The 16,394-nt window shown below is 41.0% G+C and overlaps 1 protein-coding gene and 1 long non-coding RNA gene across 2 annotated transcripts in view; both read right to left on the reverse strand.

Annotated features, from left to right (window-relative positions):
- LOC147336599 (protein NLRC3-like) overlaps positions 1–16,394 on the reverse strand; it is an 84,905-nt gene that overhangs the window by 27,120 nt on the left and 41,391 nt on the right. The window lies entirely within an intron of this gene.
- On the reverse strand, positions 10,896–12,527 carry LOC147336601 (uncharacterized). The gene is made up of 4 exons (XR_015128647.1): positions 12,290–12,527; positions 11,713–11,945; positions 11,465–11,573; positions 10,896–11,345 (listed from the first exon to the last, which is right to left on the reverse strand). It is a non-coding gene; the product is annotated as an uncharacterized LOC147336601 (long non-coding RNA).

Here is a 16,394-nt window from a genome sequence, read left to right on the forward strand (position 1 = left end):
GGGTCAGGAGTTAGTACTGCAGAGGTCAGAGGTCAGCTTGCTGACAAACCATTTGAAACAGTTTGGAACTAAAAGCACAACAGCAGAGGAAAGAAGAGACACTGCAGAGATGATGCAAAATATTGTGTTTTGTTCTCAGCTGTCAAAAAGTGTAACACACGTGTTCCAGCACAGCCTTTGTGTACTTTCACTTCTCCATACTGTCCATTGGAAATCCTGTTTGTTCGTTTTTGATTTCAGTCCATGTGTCCAAAGCAAACTTCTGTCCCACACTTTCTCTGCTGACTCTTCACCGATGCTCAGATGATCTCAGATGATTTCACCAGAACTCATCAAAATTCGGGCTCCACAGAAACCCAGACGTCACTAAACAAGCGTAACAAGCAAAGTGAAAACTGGTCGTTCAGCTTTATTGACCAAAGATAAGCTCACATGTCACCTCATGACACAGACACTTATTTCCACAGCATGCACGAGGACTGACAATAAGTGTCTATAAAGCCACTTCTATCTGCCACACCTGTGCTTCTGTCATGGTTGCTCTCCTCTCACTCTGTCATTTATCCACAGTCTGCCTCCCTCTGCTCCATCAGCTGCCGTCCTCTCTACACCACCTGCTGTGTTTTATCCTGAAAAAACACATTTAAGAAGCGTTGCACCGAGTAACGGGAGTAACTGGTATAAAATACATTTAAAGGAGGTGGTGCTGAGTGCTGTGACTGGGGTCCCACCACTGACATCACGGGTGGAGGACATGTTGGAAAACTGCTACAAAGTGCTGTGCAGCCAGCAGAGCTTACAGTCTGTCCTGTGTGTCATACAGGCTCTCACACTTAGTGTTTCTGTGACACATTGAAGAGAAGTTTGTGTTGTTCACAGTTGTGCTTGTACTGAGTGACAGCTGACATGACCTAACAGGAATAATGTGTCTGTGCTGAATGAGAAGTAACACACAATGAAGTCTTGATGCATCTCAATCATCCAGGAAAGTGAGTCTGTTGGTTCTGTTCATCTGGACGCAGCGTTTTGTGGGAGAAACGTGTCGTCATCATCAGGTGACGTCTTCAGTCTCAGCTGCAGGTTTCAGTCTTACAAACAGGACATTTGCATAAAGACTGAAAGCAGCTGCAGGAACGATGGGCTGGGAGCTCCGTTCCTTCATCTTAATTATGCAGATTCTCAGGACCATTGATCAACAACCACTGATCCATGTCCATGAGTCCCATTCACAGAGATGTGGGAATGGCTGCAGTCACAGCATATAAGATGGAAATAAATGAGAAGTATTTAGCTGAAGTGGATTTGATTTATGTTAGTTCTTTTTTAACTTGTAGTTCTACATTGGAAGATTATTGTGATATTGAAATATAAAAATAAATGTATATTCTATTATTTTCTCAAAATAAGCGTCACACTCGTGGAAGCCGGTGTAGCCGCCGAAACGCCTGCATTTATGGAGACTTTCAGCCCCAGGTAGGCCAGTTATGGATCTTCGGATCCACATTATGTCAGCAGCTGTTCTCCACCGTGAACTGTGTTCAAACAAACACGCTCACGCCTCACAGACGACAGCTTACAGTCCTGTAGAGATAAAGTGACTTCGTACAGCCCCGTCTTCAGTCTTGTGGAGATGATCTCGACGCTTTGGTGGATGTTACTAGCTCCTGTGCAGTATTTTGTAAAGACATGATTATACCCCGTAAGCGTGTTAAAATTTACGCTAACAATAAGCCATGGGTCACTAAAAGTGTCAAATCCTGTTTAAGGAAAAAGAGACAGGCCTTTAAAGAGGGGCTGTTACCGATTTTCAGACAGCTACCAAGGAAATGAAAATCGAGATGTTGAAAGCAAAACAGACAAAAACCTTCTTGAAAGCAAATTTGCTGCAAAAACTTTTGGGTCTGCCTGGACTTGTATGAAAACCATAGCAGGGTTTCAAAATCCCCAGAGCAGCAGTCAGGTCATTTTAGATGTTTTAATTCAGACAGAGATTTTCAAATGCTTTAAACATGTTTTATGCTCGTTTTAGTTCTTCTGATTTCAGCGAGGATATTTGGGAACTGAAACAGAAACTGAGAGATACTCAGCACTTTATCATTGAACTCAGCGATGTTAAAAAGGCCTTTCATACAGTCAATGTGAACAAGAGCCAGGTCCTGATAATATTAGTGGCCGCCTAATTAAATCTTGTGCTGATGAACTCAGGCCTATATTTCAGGTTATTTTTAACAAATCCTTGCAAACACAACATGTGCCCTCTCTTTGCAAAGAAGCAGTCGTGGTTCCTGTCCCTAAATCTAAACGACTTCAGGCCTGTTGCCTCACTTCAGTTGTCATGAAAGTCTTTGAAAAAATCCTCAGAAATGTGATTATGAAGAGACTGAAGGTCAGCTGGATCCAATGCAGTTTGCATACAGGCCCAACAGAGGAGTGGAGGACGCACTTTTGACTTTACTAAATCTGATTCTTAAACATGTAGAGAGTAAAGGGACTTTTGCAAGACTTCTTTTCATTGATTTTTCTTCGGCTTTTAATACAACACAGCCCCATATTTTAATTAAAAGACTTTTAGAACAAATTGAAATCAGGAAAAACCTGGTGGGCTGGATTTTAGATTTTCTAACTGACAGGTCACAAAGAGTGAGAATAAATGGGGTTCTGTCTGACCCAGTGTTCTCCTCCACAGGTTCTCCTCAAGGCTGCGTCCTATCGCCCTTATTATTCACTCTCTATACAAACATGTGTCAGGGCAGACATGAAAACAGGGTCGTTATTAAATATGCAGATGACTCTGTTATTGTCAGCTTACTGAAAGAGGGTGAAACTAACCGCGGCCCAGTCATTGATGACTTTGTTCAGTGGTGGGAGGAGTCTTATCTCCAGCTGAACATATCTAAAACAAAAGACATGGTTGTTGATTTTAGGAAACAACAAAATGGGCACGGAGTCACTTTAATTAAAGGTCAGAAAATAGAGCAAGTACAATCATATAAATATCTTGGGACCATAATCAATGAAAAACTGAACTTTGATCAAAATTGCAAATCAGTTTGTAAAAAGGGTCACTGTCATGTATTGATATGGCTATGTCTTAAGGTGATGACCTTTGAACCGGATGTTGTTGTCGGAAGGAAGCCCCGTTAAGTGGCTAGTTGTAAGATGGACAGTGTTCAATAAAGCAACATAAAGACCGTGCTTTATGTCCTGATTCAATTCAGAGTGCTCTGCCTAATTTAGTAATAAGGTGAGCATACAACAATGGCGACGAGGACGACACGGACCTGGATTTGTTTTTGTGAGAAGTAGACCCAGCGGCGGCACGGTGTTAGCGAAAAAAAAAACTTGTGGGCTAACATGGAAAAGTCGGGTATTCAACCGTTCGCCTGCTACACGGATCCAGCTACGCTCGGACCGAGATGGACGCGCTGGTTAACATCCTTCGAGTTGTTTGCTGATGGGAAAGGTCTTATTTTGACGGATGATGCTACAGACGCGATCATACAGCGGAGACCCGCTCTTCTACTGCACATGGCCGGACAGGACGTGCAGGACGTCTTCTCCACTCTACCACAGACGGGAGAGGCAAAGGATTACAGCGCTGCGGTGACTGCGCTCAACACGCAGCATACGCACGCCAAACTTTCCACAAATTGTCCCAAACACCAGGTGAGACTGTGCAACAATTTTGTACACGTTTGAGGCGAGCTGCAAAAGACTGTGACTTTCAAGCTGACAATGATAACCAGATACGGGACGCTATCCTGAGTAAATGCACTTCTGAATATGTACGGAGAAAGCTGCTTGAGGAGGGTCCAGGCTTAACTCTAAATCGCACGTTAGAGGTGGCTTCACACTGTGAACGTGTGGAGGAGCAGATGGCGGCGATGAGCGTCACCGGGGAAAAGAAAGGAGAGGACACGGTCAGCCGGATTTTTACAGCAAAGAAAGAGAAGAACAACAGACCAAAAGGAAAAATGAAAGATGATAATAAAACAGAAAGACAGTGTTACAGGTGTGGTTATACTGACCACATGGGCAAAGATCCCAAATGCCCAGCACGAGGACAAACATGTCACAAGTGTAATGGTAAGGACCACTTTTCAAAAATGTGTCGTACAAAAAGACAAAAGAAACAAAATGTGAATGCTGTTGAACAAGATGATTATGCATTTACTGTAAATGATGATAATATACCTGAGAAACTTACCTTTTCTGTTGGGGGAATAGAGTTGAAAATGTTAGTTGACTCTGGAGCTACAAGTAATGTGATGGGAGAAAACATATGGGAAAAGCTAAAAGCTGAAAAGATAAAATGTCACTCATATGTACCCAAAGAGCAGAGGAATTTATATGCATATTCCTCAGCACAGGCACTCACGGTTAAAGGCGCATTCAGATGTGAAATCAAGATTGGTGACAGGACTGAAGAGGCTGAATTTATTGTGATTAGAGGTAATGGTGAACCACTCCTGGGGAAAAAGACTGCCATAAAGTTAGGAGTGTTGAAAATAGGTGAAAATGTGGCGGCTGTCACAGATTTAAAGCACACTCTTAAAGAAAAGTATCCAAAAGTGTTCAAAGGAGTAGGAAAACTAAACACCAAACAGATCAGCCTGTACATTGATCCAAATGTGAAACCAGTAGCACAGCCACTGAGGCGCATACCTTATCATTTGAGGGATGCAGTGGAGAAAAAGATCAATGAACTAATTGACATGGACATTATAGAACGTGTAGAAGGACCTACACCTTGGGTAAATCCTGTAGTGGTACTCCCAAAGAAATGTGACAAAGATATCAGAATGTGCTTAGACATGAGAAAAGCAAATGAGGCAATAATCAGGGAAAGATACCCCATACCCACTGTGGATGAAATCTTGCAAGGACTAAACGGCTCTGCAATCTTCACCAAACTCGATCTCAAGTGGGGATACCATCAACTAGAGCTTACCCCGGAGTCAAGAGAGATAACTACATTTGCAGTGCACAACGGAGTATACCGGTACAAAAGGCTAATATTTGGAGTCTCATCAGCTAGTGAGCAATATCAGCATGAGATTGCCAATGCACTAGCTGGCATTGAAGGAGTTGAGAACATTTCAGATGACGTAATCATACACGCGCCAGACCAAGAAACACATGATAAGCGCCTGCATGCTGTGATGAAGAGACTCTCTGACTGTGGCCTGACACTAAACTCAGAGAAGTGTCAGTTCACCATGGACAGACTCGTGTTCATGGGAATACTGCTGACACAGAAAGGCATCGGCCCGACTGAAGAAAGAGTGAGAGCTGTGGTGGAAGCCCGAGAACCGAAGAATGCTACTGAGGTGAGAAGCTTTCTTGGACTGGTAGGCTTCAGTAGCAGGTTCATACCACAGTTTGCTACACTCTCTGAACCACTAAGACGTTTAACTCGAAAAGAAACTATGTTTACATTCGGGCCAGAACAAAAGCAAGCATTTGAAAGACTAAAGACTGAGTTAGCCAGAGCAGGTACCCTAGCCTATTTTGACAAAGAAGCCCCAACCAGAGTCATAGCAGATGCAAGCCCTGTAGGCTTGGGCGCAGTGCTAATACAAATACAGAACGGAGAAGAGGTACCAGTGTGCTACGTAAGTCGGAGTTTAACAGACTGTGAGCGAAGATATTCTCAAACAGAAAGAGAAGCCCTAGCACTGGTATGGGCATGTGAGAGACTACATCCATATGTGTATGGCAGGAAGTTTGACCTCATCACAGACCACAAGCCATTAGAGGTCATATACAGCCAGAAATCTAAACCTTGTGCACGCATAGAAAGATGGGTTCTCAGACTGCAACCATATGACTTTAAAGTAGTGCACATTGCGGGAAAGCAAAACATTGCGGATTCACTGTCAAGACTGCTGGCTGACACCACGTCAAAAGAGATACATAAGCATGAATCTGAAGAATACGTGAGATTTGTTGCAGTTAATGCTACTCCAAAAGCACTCACGTCAAGAGAGGTTGAAGAAGCCTCTGCTACAGACTCAGAATTAACAGAAGTGCGAAGAGCTATTGAAAACGGACACTTTGAAAAATGCAAAACATATGCACCCATTGCAAATGAACTGTGTGTCATCGGCTACATAGTTTTGCGGGGAACTCGCATTGTATTGCCAGAAAACCTCAGAGCTCAAGCACTGTCACTAGCTCATGAAGGACATTTAGGAATTGTTGGAACCAAACAGCATCTCAGAACAAAAGTTTGGTGGCCAGGGATGGACAAAGCTGCAGAAAAGTTTTGTAAAGCTTGTCACGGATGTCAAATAGTAGCCAGACCAGATCCACCTGAACCACTGAGAAACACACTTTTACCAGATGGACCATGGCGAGATGTGGCGGTAGACTTACTGGGACCACTACCTTCGAACCACTCAATACTTGTACTGATAGATTACTACAGTCGGTACTATGAGTATGATGTAATGTCATCTACAACTGCTGAAAAAGTCATCGACTCTATTGACTGTATATTTAGCAGACATGGGCTACCAGTTACAATCAAATCTGATAACGGCCCACAGTTCAAATCTGAGCTGTTCAGAGAATATTGTGAAACTAATGGAATCAAACATATAAGAACTACACCAAAATGGGCTCAAGCAAATGGAGAAGTGGAACGGCAAAATGCATCATTGATGAAAAGAATCAGGATCGCACAAGCCGAAGGACTTGACTGGAAGCGAGAGCTAAGAAAATATGTAACAGTGTATCGCAGCATTGAACATCCAACCACGGGTAAAAGTCGGGCAGAACTACTGTTCAACCGCAAAATGAGAGGAAAGTTACCGAACATCAGTGAGGCAAAAACAACGGAGTTGGACGTGCGTGACAGAGACGCTGAACAGAAGGGAAAATCAAAGACTTATGCTGATGAACGAAGGGGAGCTGAGTATTCAAAAGTTGACTCGGGAGACACAGTGCTGGTTCAACAAGACAAAGTGGACAAGTTTACAACACCATTCAACGCAACACCACACAAAGTTGTAAGCAGAACTGGAAACCAAGTCATTATTGAATCACCAACAGGAGCTCGCTATCACCGGAATACCACACATGTGAAGAAATACGAGACGAATGAGACCAGAGAAGGACACTATGACACAATACCTGAAAGGGAGGAAGGTGAAACACCCACAAAGACTGACACCTTCACTCCAACACCACAAGAGGGCTCCCAGGGGCCAGAGAGACCAAGTAGATCACAGAGGGCTAAAAAGATACCCGAGAGGTTTCGTGATTTTGTGGTGAAATGAACTATAATATGTTAAGGTGAAGAGGTAACTTAAAGTTGGCAAGTTTCAAGTTCATATGTGTATTTTGACATGTATATATTGAAAAAAGAAAGGTACATGTGTGGTGAGACAGTTAGATTATATACTTGTTAGAAAGTAAGACAAGAAGAATGTTCAGTGTTGAAAAAAAAAAAAAAAAGACATCAAAGTTATTACAACTAAAGTTTGAGTCTAAGGAAAAGGGGGATGTCATGTATTGATATGGCTATGTCTTAAGGTGATGACCTTTGAACCGGATGTTGTTGTCGGAAGGAAGCCCCGTTAAGTGGCTAGTTGTAAGATGGACAGTGTTCAATAAAGCAACATAAAGACCGTGCTTTATGTCCTGATTCAATTCAGAGTGCTCTGCCTAATTTAGTAATAAGGTGAGCATACAACAGTCACCAGCACCTTTATTGCCTTAGGAAACTTGTTCATTTCCACATTGACCAAAAAATTTTATCTTTTTTTTTCTCGTTCTTTTATTGAGTCTGTTTTATCCTTTTGTTTGGTGGCATGGTTCGGTCAGACCTCTGTCACAGAGAAAAACTCTCTGAATCAGATAGTGAGATGGTCCAGTCGTCTGATAGGTGAGCCACAGTCTTGTTTAGCCTCCCTGTACTCTGAGCAGGTACAGAGGATGGTTTTATCAATCCTTAAAAATGGTTCCCATCCTCTAAGGGGTGAATTTCAGCTTCTTCCCTCAGGACGGAGGTTTCTATTTCCGAGATGCAGGACAAAGCGTTATAAAAATAGCTTTGTCCCCGTTGCTGTCACTGAATTAAATAAGAACTGTTTTTGATTCAAAATATTAAAGCATGTGTCACAGTGAGTTTTATATATTTACTAGGTATGTGTGTTTTTAAAGGGATGTCAAATGCTGTCATTTTTCTGTAAAGCAAATTTACCTTGCCTTTGGGTATAAATAAAGTTACCTAAATAAAGTTACATTACCTGCAGACGCTGTGCGCACAGGTTCAGGAGCAGAAGTCTATGGAATCAGAACGATGCCACCTTGAAACGAAACCGAAAAATGGATTGAAACCGAAAAAAAATATTGTAACTGAAATAAATGTACTGAAAAATCTTGTATTGAAACCGAAAAAAAAATTGATAGTGAAAAACAATTAATTGAAACTGTAATTTTTTTGTTTTCGCTTACAATTTTTTTTTTCGGTTTCAATCCAATTTTTTTCGGTATCAAACCATTTTTCAGTTTCAATCTGCTGGCACTGTTTTGGCGTTCGGGGGCGCGCTGGGGGGGGGGGGTTTCCGGCCCGCATGTATTTGCATATATTATAGAGGCCACTAGTGCCAAGAGGACCTGGCTGCAGCCACTGTGGAGCTCCACAGTAACCGGAAACACGTGACCTCCACAGTAACCGGAAACACGTGACCTCCACAGTAACCGGAAACACGTGACCTCCACACTCGCCGTAAACACATAACTTCGGTTAAATCGACTTTGACAGCGACAACTAAATTGCGTTTTTGTTACTATAAAATGGTTTTAAGTGGGGTGTTTTTTTAACACTCTGGGTTTGTTCAAAAAAAATTCACCATCCCCTAACTTGTTCGTGGCCAAAAGTGACACTTGCTGTTTTGCTGATTTATTATTATTTTTACAGTACATCGCGTTGTGCATTCTGATTGCTGTAGACCATTGTCAATCAATCTAATCCAGTGTCTCCTGTACAGGAGCGGTCCCTAATAGGCCCACGGACCGGTCCCGGTCCGTGAGTCCTTTGGTACCGTTCCGGGAGAGTTGATCCTCCGGTGTGAAATGTATGGTTGTAGTTTCTGTGTCTTATTTTGAAAGAACTATTTACGCGTTACCATAGCGACCAGAGAGCGTTAAAAAGCAGAGAGGAGGATGTCACTGTCATTGTTGTTGGCGCACAGCTCAAGTCACGTTTATTATTATATTTACAAAATACCACAGTTTCTTTTTTTTATTCATTTGTTGTATTTATCTGCGACACCTTAAAGGTCGTTCCCTGAAAATATTGTCTGACATTAAAGTGGTCTGTGGTGCAAAAAGCTTGGGGACTCCTGCTGTACAGTACAGAATGCGTTTAGCTTGTCGAATTTACATAAATCTTCGATCGCTAGCAGTGTAACTCTGAAGTGCTGTACTGTATGTTTGGAAGTTTTCTCCCAAACAAACACAACAATGCCGACGAAACGTTTTGCACCCTCAAATGCACCTTTAGGTTTCATTCCATAATACTGGACTCATGTTTCTACGAAGGTTTGAACTCTAAGAGTGTTTAAACAAAAGAGAAAAGTGTGAAAATGTTAATGCCTGTCTGAGAAAAGTGTATAAAGCATGTAGTGAGGGGTTTCACAGTCTTAACATCTATAATAATTGTAAAAAATAAAGTTGGCTACTTCATGGATTTCACCTACCGCGGGTTATTTTTAGAACGTAACACCAGCGATAAACGAGGGGCTGCTGTATTATTAATAGTAGTGTCTGGGACATCTAATTGATTAACATCAACATTGATTATTATGCACTATTATTTTTGTTCAAGGAGAGCCAAAAATATAAAACTCTCTCTCAGCTTGTTTGTTGCCAAAAATGGCCACTTTTTGTGTATGTTCACAAAATGCTATAAAATGTAGATTTCTTAAAACATTTTTCTACTTTTACCGACGTGACTCTTTAAAATAGCACCAGTTCTTTTCATCAAAATCAAAAGTGTATCTAAATTTTTTACTCTTTATAGCCAGTTAGGTTATATATTACCATTAACTTTTCAGATAAAACGGTGATAAAGTCCTAATGTTTTCATGAAACTTCCTTTTTTTCCCCATCTGAGCATCGGGGAAAAGGCTGTCTTGCAATTGTTGAGGTCACTAGTGTGTGCCCCATTTCTTCCAGGATCACTCTCTTTATAGGTTTTAGTGGAATCCTAGTACTGCGAAGTGGTTTCATGGTACAAAGGGATTGTATTCCAAGATCTGGGAGACTGTAGAAATGAGCAGTGATGCCCTTCCTACCATCTTTCCAGAAAAATAATTGATCTGGAAGCTGTTAGGCTGACTTACAGCAGCAGCACTTTCTGCACCTGCATAAACTCCAGGACACATTTACTAACGGTGTTTGTTGCTGTATGTGCAGCTTTGAATTTTTTAATAATATATATTTTGTTAATATTTCCGCTATGGTGTCTTGTTATGAAATGTACAAGAGTAAAAGTGTTTTTAGCAGGTGCTTCAAAGCTAAGTTTGACTGGGAAACTCAAAGCTCAATAGGCTGTATCAACAGAAATTCACTGCAGCCTATGTAATATTTCATGCGTCATAATTTATTCTACTCTATCTTGCAAATACATATTTGTGTGGCAATGTCATGCACAACACACACAACTATTAGATCCTTAAGATCAAACCCGTGTCATTCTTTTGGTCCACTGCAGTGCAGTAGTCAAAAAAAAGAATAAGTGACGTGTCCACAGATAGCCAGGATAGAATCCAGAGTGTTAATGTTTAAAATGTATAAAAATATTATTGATTGCAATTCTTTACTATTAATATCAACAATAAGCTTTTTATTTTGAAATTACAAGTTTAAAAAAAAATGCTGTTACATTTACATTTAATGCTGTTACACTGTAATCCTTTATTATAAGTATGGACACAGAATAAAGTGAACAACATTTTGAAATAAGTTTAATTGGAATTTTGTACTATGCAAAAAACAAAACAAAAAACAACAACAACATATTAAACAAACAAACAAACACAGCCAGTGCCTTCATTTGTCCATTACATGTCAAACATAGCACTGACCCTTAGCCCCTGCTCATCAGCACATGCTTTCAAAAAGAGCTCCATGTCCTCTGCAAACTGAAAAACAAAGAGGAACAAGTCCCTTGCTCCAGTGTCTTCTTCCTCTGACATGTCTATTAAGACCCTCTGCTGGTCCCCTTGATTTAAGGACAGATATTTGGGCATTGTTACATGTCCACGGAAAAGTGCCTTATTTTGGACAACCCAGTGCACAGCAGGACGCAGATCTTCAACAACTGCTGGCTCCTGTGTCAGGCAAATGGGGATGAAAACATAGTTATTTCTCTGTTGCAGAACAGTTTTTTAACAGTTATTCAAATGTCACTAACCATGTAATTACACTACTGTTTAAAGTGAATACTGACCTGACTGACTTCCTGGAACTTGCGCTTTTTCAGTCTGAAAATGGGCACGTGTTGTCCTTCAAGCACAGCTTTGGCTTCCTCTCTCCAGTGTGCAAATAGCTTGCCAGAGCTACGAAGAGTAAGGCCACAGTGAGGCATGTCATTTTCATGGACTTTCCATCAGCTGCAGTTTTATTGAACACAGAGGGTAGAGCATATGAATGTTCTAACAAAGACTCAGAAAATGGTTCAGATCCCAAAGACAAAACCTTGGGGGGGAGACGGGGCTCCTCGAAGAGTACTGCCGGAGGAATACGGGTCTCCTCGGAGAGTTCAGCGGGGAGCAGTCCTGATAATGGTGGCTGACTTGGTATTGAAGAATGCTGACAAGACAATAAATGCCTTGCCATATCCCCACGCCGTATGATTGTAAGATTACAGACAGGGCAGTGAAAGTGTCCTGTTGTCCTACAAGGCAGCCTGCACCGGCATATCATTTTATCTGTAAGAGAAAAAAACAAACAAACAAACAAACAAACAGATGTAATTTAAATGTAGTTGTATAGAATGCAATCAATTTGTCTAACAATCAGATTGTACATGTTAACAAAAACATCCAAGCCAACCTCAATAATGAAAGCAAAATGGTATGGATCACAAAACTTATGTCAAGGAAAGTGGTGAAAAGTAAATAAAAATATATTTTATAAAAACACTATTTTTGTTGCAGATGAATGAACTGAACTGTACAATATCAACAGCAACTTTTAAGTCAACAAAGATACTGCAGAAGTGCCTAAAAAAGTGCATATTTATAACTATAAAGTATATTTATTACAAACATACCTTTGAAAGGCAAAGCATTTTTTTATATGCACACTTAGATGCTCCTCAATCTTTGCCCTGACAGTAGGGCTGAAAGTGGGGCACAGAGGGCAGTGAAAGAGTCCTCTGCAACACGTGTTGCATTCCTGCAATTCTGGCTTTAAGCCCGAATTCCAGATTGATGTGTGCATCTAAAACAGAGAGAGAAACAGATAAACACCATATACACATTTAAGTTAAGGTTTTAGCAGAAATAACAATTTACAGGTGACATGTAATAGATTTGGGAAGAAAATCCTTGAAAAAAACCCCACAAATATTTTACAAGACACTTTAATTTGTGAGACATGTTTCTATTGACATATAACAGTCAATTGAACAGAGGCTAACTAAAATCTGGGCAATAAAAAGGCTGTACAGAAAAGAATGACGAATAGAAGTATTGATAAATATCTAAATCTGTTTGTGACGAAATTTACAGTGTTGACGCTAACCAAAGGTGTCACAAGTACACACGTTCCTTACTACAGTTTAGATACCTCTGTTTAGAAAGCACCGATTCGACTTTTTAGTCAAGTCGAAGTAAGAAGTACAGGGTCTAAAATATAATTTATGTACAAAATTTTGAAGTAATCTTGCATCCAAAGCACGCGTGTGGGGGGCTGATTTACAAATGTACGGATTACAAAGTACAGATACGCGTGCTAAAATGTGAGAAGTAGAAGTATAAAGAAGTATACAGTAGGCACAAAAAAGTACAGCAGTAAAGTAAAGATACCAGAAAATTCTACTTAAGTACAGTATTGAAGTATTCGTTATTTTGCATCTCTGACGCCAACAATAAATCATACTCTAATGCAAAATGTGGTTTTTGCTTCTTCTCGCCCACAGAAGCCGTTAATCCAGCTCTCTTACTTAAACCAGGCCCAGGAAAAAGCATATTTGTGTGTTTCTCTGCCATGGAGCACGATGAAAAAACATTAAAATAAGGAGGAATGTTGTTGTAACGCAAAAAAAGTGGCAACGTGATCATTGTAAGAAAACTAGACGATTCCTAGAATTATGAAATCACTAACGACAAATTTATTTAAGAAAGACTTAACCAACCTTTGCGATCAACTTGCAAGACTTCCACAGTATCCATGCGTGTTTACGGCTACTGTGGAGGTCACGTGCTTTCGGCTACTGTGGAGGTCACGTGCTTCCGGCTACTGTGGAGGTCACGTGTTTCCGGTTAGTGTGGAGCTCCACAGTGGCTGCAGCCAGACCCTTCTCACTAGTGCTGACCAAGCTGCCATCTTTGTCTCTTCCCGTCTTTCAATGGCTGCTTCAATTTCAGCTTGAACCTCCAAACCGCAAGTAAGTAATCATTTTTTGTCATCTTTTCTTGCTGTCCCACTGGGCTGGACATTAGTTTAGTTTTTTTTAGCTACATCTGGTGAAGTTGTGGTAAAATGCTGGTATTAGCCTATTCGTCGTAGCAAGCTAGCCTGAAGCTAATATTTGCTAAATTTAGGGACACCCGTGTCTCTTCAGGAGTTGGAGGTCGGTGTTCTAGGAGCGGATCTCAGGATCTCAACAGGCAGTGTTGGGCAGTAACATAATACATGCACCGGCGTTACGTATTTAAAATACAAAATATGAGTAAATGTATCCGTTACAATTACTGTTCAATAGGTGATATTGAGAATACAGTTAGTTTGTTGAAATAAATGGATTACATGGCGGTATTTACCTGTTTCATATGTTAGGCTATGGTCTCTCTATTTTTTGGTAATTCCACGCCGGTGGAAACCCAAACAAAACACGCAATAAGAGCCTCTAAAAATTATTATACAAAAATGATTTAATATGAAGGCAATAGCAGAGTGTTACAGGCATCGCCCTAAACAATGTAGCCTCATGGGCAGTGTAGTCCGTGCTGCAGGGAGAATGGACTGCCATACCCGTTATGTGTCTGTGAGCGAGGAGGGAGAAAAAGGAAAAGTACAGCTGTCACGGAGCAGAAACGGGAGCTGGGAGCATGTAAATATAATAATAACAACCACTAAAGCCAAAAAGAGTACCTGACGAGACCAGCTGTAAGGAAGCTGTTAAGACTCGACTGTACACCATGTTCATGTTTTCCTCCGAAACAATAAGTTCCGTTGGAGCAGCCTTTCAACGCCTCTCTCTGTCTCTCACTAGCAAAGTTGACCCAGACAACAAAGTAAAGCTAGTTTTCAGCTACGAGCCCGACACGAACCGGACGTATTAGCCAGAGGTCCCTTTACTACGGTTCGGAGCTGCTGACCTGTTTTATCTATGCGCGGAATAGTTTTCTACACGAGATCGCTGCAAAAAGTGCAGCCTTACCTAATGTCCACCTACTGTTACTCATTTATATTAAGATTTTAACATCTAGTTGGTGTTGGTATGGCGAGTAGCCTTCAGTAATAGTAATAAATCACACAGCAATAGCACATTCATGTAGTTGTAAAGTATTCAGAATACATTACTTCTATAATCTTTGGTGGAATACATTTTAAAATTAACCTTCCCAACACTGTCAACAGTTTAGCACCTCATACCACAGTGCATCAAAGCAGTGTTGAAATCTCCCAATTCTTTGAATCTTTGGGCTGAAGGAAGGACAATACTCGGTGTATAAATGCTCAATCAACAATCATTTATTTCCATACAATTCAACACTTAAGAGCATAAGGACCATCATGATGGGGAGACATGCCTGAAGAGGGTCACAGCAAGTCTCAAAATGGTGACGGGTTGCTCAGCTTTTTATAGTCTCTAGTGGCCCCCACCTAGTCGTAAAAGCCTAAATATTCACATTCTTTCTCTTTTACGGCGCCTAAGTTATGACCTCGGCTCCCTGTCTTTCTGCTCTTCTGAAAGGTGGGGGTATGGAATGTGGTCTGTCTCTTCTATTATCGGCACAAGGTCCTCTGCACACAACATTCTCTTCATGATTCAGCAGTATGAAATGTCAAGAAACAGTGTAACACATTCAACAGTGTCGAGTAATACAGGTCAATCCAATAGATCTAATGATTTTCACACTCTTTTAAGTCAGAAGTATAATGCAAACTAAGACTACATACTGATCACACACTCTATGTTAAAGGGTATAATATGATCTACAGCAGTATCATACTTCAACTACTTTGATTACATATATAAGGTAACATATGATAACAGAATAATATCACAATTCCCCCTTTGATCTCTTTTCTTCAAAGAGATCACTTACAACATACACTCCAGCATTGCAAGGTCCAGTTCTCCTTGGTCCTGAGGCCCTCTGTCCCCCTTTAACCATATGTGGGATGACCTCTGTGTTCACGCAGTTCAGATGCAAGCAAAGTTAGATTTACAACCATAACAGCAGTTACAGATGACACTCCCATCACTCCCCAATTCTCCCACAGCTTTATTTTGGTGCTCCAGTTTTCCCCCCTTTTTAATGCCCCCTTATACCTTTCAAACGTACTTAGACTAGAACCTCTGTCTAAGGAGCTTTTAACCTTTATTTTTATTGCTGCAGCTACCAGTGTCTTCCAGTTGGGTGATTCTCAGCTTCTTTCTTCGACCTCCGGGGTTAGACCACCCTTTGGTCGTTGCACAGTTCAGGGGATTATTCTGCCCTGATTTCAAACAAAGATCTGTGTGTTTTGGGGTCACCGCCGTGTCCCCCTTTTTGCCAAGAGCCTCTTGAACCTCGTTGGTCTGATGTTCCTGGTTTTCGCCAACCCCTTCATGGTTATTGCTGTGTTTGTGGGATCCATGTTCTCCAGGAGCCCAAACATGCCATGACACTTGACCCCAGTTGCTGTCTCGGCAGTCCCTACATCTGTCTCTGCTGTGAAGGGTCCTCACATCTCCGTGTCCCCATCTGGTGTCTCTTCCTTTCTCTGCAAGAGACAGAAAACCAAAACACCTCTCTCCCTAGCCTTGATAATCTAATATTGTTATCCATTGTTGTTCTAATGATTCAAATTTGGTTTAAAATATTATGTTCAGGACTTATTCTAATAATAATCTATGTGTGTGTAAAAGAAATCAAAAATTAATGAACCATTTCTAAGTCTACCCCTTATAAGCTTAAGTTTTACCATACCTAAATTATTAA

This window comes from Aulonocara sp. 'chitande type north' Nkhata Bay, linkage group LG3 (genome assembly GCF_057382095.1).
Source record: "Aulonocara sp. 'chitande type north' Nkhata Bay isolate Kocher_YH1m ecotype deep benthic linkage group LG3, A_spYH_male_GT1.1, whole genome shotgun sequence".
Classification (NCBI taxonomy): domain Eukaryota; kingdom Metazoa; phylum Chordata; class Actinopteri; order Cichliformes; family Cichlidae; genus Aulonocara; species Aulonocara sp. 'chitande type north' Nkhata Bay.